The sequence below is a fragment of the Belonocnema kinseyi genome, chromosome 3 (assembly GCF_010883055.1).
Source record: "Belonocnema kinseyi isolate 2016_QV_RU_SX_M_011 chromosome 3, B_treatae_v1, whole genome shotgun sequence".
Lineage (NCBI taxonomy): Eukaryota > Metazoa > Arthropoda > Insecta > Hymenoptera > Cynipidae > Belonocnema > Belonocnema kinseyi.
The window spans coordinates 24,379,871-24,384,783 of record NC_046659.1 but is presented as its reverse complement, the minus strand read 5'-3'; the positions used below and the strand labels follow the sequence as shown (position 1 = coordinate 24,384,783).

Genomic DNA, 4,913 nt, shown 5'->3' with positions numbered 1-4,913 from the left:
CGTGATGAAAGAGAATTTTTTTTCTCGCCAAATGTGGTCGTTTTTTTTTTTATTTCTTCTTTCAGCTGCTCTAATAATGATGCATAATATTCACCAGTGATTATTTTACCCTTTTCCAAGTACTCAATAAGTATAATTCCACGTGCATCCCAAAAAACTGTAGCCATAAACTTACCAGCTGACTTTACGGTCTTTGCCTTCTTTGGAGCTGGTTCGCCTGTGGAAATCCACTGTTTGGATTGTTCCTTTGTCTCAGGAGTGTAATGGTGTATCCATGTTTCATCCACAGTCACAAATCGACGAAAAAATTCCTCACTATTCCGACTTATGCGCGCCAGTTATCTAAGGTTAAATTTCCTTACCACCCCAGAAAATAGCCCACAGGAGCAAAAGCGGCAGTTTTTCAAAAATCATATTTTCAATACCAAAAAATTGCAAATAAATTAAGTTAAAAAAATCAATAAAAGTTGAGTTAGATTTAAATTTAAAAATCTGTAGTGTTTAATTCACGTAGAATTTTATTTTAATGATTTTTTGATAAACATGTTCGAAATGTCTCAATGCGCTTGCGTATGGAACGTCTTCAGCCACTTCTTCAATAAAAATGTTTTCAGTTCTTACAGCGTGAAGGCAGATGTTTATAAAGAACCTTTTTTTTGTTATTTTATATTCCTTTTTTATTTAAAAAATTTTATATTTTTTTTATTTTGAGTAAAATCCGCATAATAGCGTTTTTTCGTAAATACGTTATTTTAGGGGTGGCCGTACCACCCCTTAATGATGAAAAATGAATTTTCTATGTGTATAAATTTATTGTTAGGATATTTTGAGCCGGAGTTTTTGTGATTTGAGCTATTGTTAAACCTCTTTCGCATCGAAAATATGATTTAAAAAAAAATTACTTTGAAAAATCACGTTTCTTTTTTTAAATTGAAAAACAGGGTGGAAAGTGGTGTTTTTTTCGAAATTTTCGGGTCATATTCTGAAAGAGCACATCCGCTAATAAATTTTCAGTTCTTTTCCAGCATAATTAACAAAGTTTTCCAAGCTTAAATTTGACGGAGAAAAACGGACAAATCGGGTCAATACGGGTTAAAGACGACGAAATATGTAAGCATACCTCATTTAAGACTTACCTTTAATAGGGCTCAAAAAGCGCGAATATTGAGGCCATGTGACCGTAACCTACAAATATTTCTTTTACATTTCTTTGAAACACAAATTAAGTTCAGACGAAACGCGCTATCGAATTTAAAATTCTTGAAATTACATATTAAGTAAGTTCATCCGTTTGTCTGGTCCTAAATTTTTATAATTTTAGGAAAAAAAAATTTCTAATAATTTTTTCTTTCAATTTTTCAGCTCCGTGGATCCGAACATTGAACGTGTAATCCAAACTAAGCTGACATAGTCAGACAGCATCTGATGGTCCAGACATTGTTTCACGAGTTTTTAATGTAAGCAGATTGGTGTACCTGGTAATAATCGTTGAATTCAGAAAAATTAAGAATTTTTATTCCTATGAATAAGCGATTTTCCCTTCGCCTAAAAATCCCCCAACCGAAACACAAATAGTGCAAATCTTATGCCTCTAAATCGACTTAGTAAACTTTCACGGAAGCATTTATTTAACCTATTTTATTATTATATCTTTTTATAACTTTTAAAATCGAAAAATATTCGTATTTATACTTATTCATATTTTAATCATTTATTGAAAAGTGTTCAAAAATGCATTACAGAAATCCATTCAAATACGTGAATTAAAATAATTTTAACTCTAGAGAGGCAGACTTGAATTGATAAAAATTAAAATTTCAAAACTTATATTCCAAATGAGGGAGTTAAAACAATTTATTACACATATTTTTTGAACTTATGAGAAGGAAATAAATAATCTCAAAATATGAACACTTTTGGGGAATACAAGACGTCTCTGTGAGGTGTATCTGTCAGTATAATTACAAGGAATTAAATATATTGAAAACGAGTTCGATTTTCGGGAATAGGAAACTATGCGGCGGCCCCTATGGATATAGAAATAAATTAGTTTCTGAGATATCCTATTCTTATAATAACATTTTAGACAGATGGAAAAATCGCGCATTCAAAAAAATAGAATAATCTTCTCCTTTACGCTGAAATCTGTAAATACTAATTTTCTCTATTCAATGCTTGTTACCGGGTAAAGATGATAAAGTTAAATGTAGTGAGAATTTTCCATAAAAGTTTCAAGACGAGACAAGAATGCATGAAAACGGATACCCAACTTATCGTAGAACAGATACCAGTGCTTACATATAATCGCCAAAATCAATCAATCAATTTTTAGTACCTTACAATGTTAGATTATTAAAGTTCTTTAATTCGCATATTAATGTGGAAGAAGTTTCTAGCATAAATTCAGTCAAATATTTATACAAATATATCTACATGGACATTATGCTGCTTCCGTCGTAGTTACTGATGCCAATAACAGCGAAAATGTTATTCATCATGATGAAATAAAAAATTTCATAGATACTCGGATACGTGAGGCCTGTTGGAGCATGTGATCGTATATACGGTAGATCTTTCAAAAATAAAAGTCATGCTGTTATTAGGATGCCAGTACATTTACCTAATCAGCAAAGTGACAAGAGAAGAAGTGTAGATCGTAAGGATTGATTTACCTATAGTATAATTTCCCTCATACTGTATACGTTTAATACATTTTGGTACATTTTTCAGATAATTTGAAGGCTCTACTGGTTTTCCTTGAGACGCTGCCCACGACAAATTTCACAAAAAAGGGAATTAAAAGGGTGAAGATTTAAACATTAATTAATTATTATAAATATTACAGTTTAAAAAATGATTTTAAATTTATTTTTACTTTTTGTTTACACAGGCCTGAGTTGAGGAAACTATTTCAAATGGAACATCAGGTTTTGAAATTCCCAAAAAAGATCTCATACGATTTGTTAAGGTAGGAATTTTATTTTAAAATGCAAAAGTAAAAATATAGTTTAAATTTATAATTATTCACATCATTAAAATGTTTTTTTGTTTTGTTTTCAGAGCAAAATAAACGTCGAGGAGTTCATTGAACAAGTTTTAAAAACAACTCAAGACAGGATCCAGCTTTACATCTTATGTCTTCAATCGGAGGCTGGAGATAAGTTTTTTTTTTAATTGCCGACAGCCACAGAATTGAAATAGCCGACATTGGATCTCCACTAGCAGCGTTTGACATACTTTTTAAAATACATTATGACCTGAATGTTTGTTACGCGAATTCACTAAAATTTTTTTATAATTTCATAAAAGCATATTTGTATAAAGTGCCTAAGACAAAGGCAGAAAATTCAATAACGACTTTAAATATTTTACTTTCTAATATCGAATAAATTATAAACTTTAATATTGTAACTTATTATATCATTAGTTTTTAAGTTCTTTTTTCACAGGGGGTTAATATACAGGGTACAAATAGTTTGTATAAATATATGTAAATAAACGAAAATTACTTGTACATTAATATTCTTCATTCAATTCCTACATTTCATTAAATATTTAACATAAGGCATAAATTAATGATTTAATCAATCGAGTTGATTGATTTAAACAATCTAAATCAGTCAAAATTACAGACTGAATCAGTCAAATTCAGTCTTAATCAGTCAAAATTACAGACTAAATCAGTCAAAATGACTATAAAAATTAATCAAAATACTGATTGGGTCGGTCAGCCAAAATGACTGTTTCAAAAAGTCATTTTTGACAGATTTGTCAGTCGTCGAATCCGCACGTGTTTAAAAAACATAGTGATTCAAAATTATCAATTTGGCAGAAGCGAAAAAGAAAATTTAACGTTATTGAACGGATGTACTCTGTTCGTCCGACTACAATAGAACTATTCTATCTGAGACTATTACTGATAACAATCAAAGGGGCTAAAAGTTTCCAAGATCGCAGAACTGTTAATAAATAAACTTATGATACTTTTCAAAGAACATATTTAGCAATAGGTCTCATCGAAGATGATGCAGAGTGAGATAGTGCTATTGCAGAAGGAGAAATTTGGATGATGCCCCAACAATTAAGACGTTTATTTGTTCGTATTTAAATATATTGTCAACCTATCAATCCTTAGGAACTATAGGATAAATTTAAATATGCTATGTCACAAGGTTTTCAGAGAAAATATAATATAAAAGAAGCATACATAAGATCATGTATTCAGTTAAATACCTATCTTTCTTACGAAAGATTCGATGTTAGTAGCTTTTCAACGATGCCACAAATAACTAAATTTCGCAACAATATTGAGATTCACGATGACGACTCTGGCGGACCGAAGAAACCGAATAGACCCTCTACCAAGTACCCGTAAAGACTCCATTGGGTTTTACCGTTGCCAAAAAAAACTATTGCGATTATTCCGTGACCTTCTATAGGAAATTTTAACGTAGAATCCGAATTTCAGCAATCTAAAAGTTGATTTTGCTGTTTTTTCGAGTTTTTTTTTAAAGAACCGAATCGGAACCCCATGAGGTCCTTAGGGGTAGTTTTTAGAGGCTCCATTCGGTTCCTTAGGTCCGCCAGGGGAGATGTCGCTTATCCAACATGAACAACTCGGTCAGACTCAGTAACACAAATTAAATGGGAAACAAAAATATATTGTAGACACAATCCTTAATGGTGCTTTGTCGAACGAAGAAAGGCGTTCTACATCATTTTTATATATTGAAGAACCTGGTGGCTCAGGAAAGATATACATTTACAGAACTACATATCATTTGTTAAAAGGCAAGGAAATATATATATATATATATATATATTCGGTTTGGTTTTGATTCCTCTAGAATCAAACCGAAGGGCCTATGACAAAGCCACCGAACGCGTCCTCAGGTTGCGGATAGAGGGTCCCT

The 4,913-nt window shown here is 31.4% G+C and overlaps 1 long non-coding RNA gene across 1 annotated transcript; it reads left to right on the top strand.

Annotated features, from left to right (window-relative positions):
• The first annotated feature begins 1,357 nt into the window (after positions 1–1,357).
• LOC117170214 lies at positions 1,358–3,288 on the top strand. The gene is made up of 5 exons (XR_004466743.1): positions 1,358–1,457; positions 2,521–2,656; positions 2,731–2,804; positions 2,891–2,968; positions 3,061–3,288. It is a non-coding gene; the product is annotated as an uncharacterized LOC117170214 (long non-coding RNA).
• Positions 3,289–4,913: the final 1,625 nt, after the last annotated feature.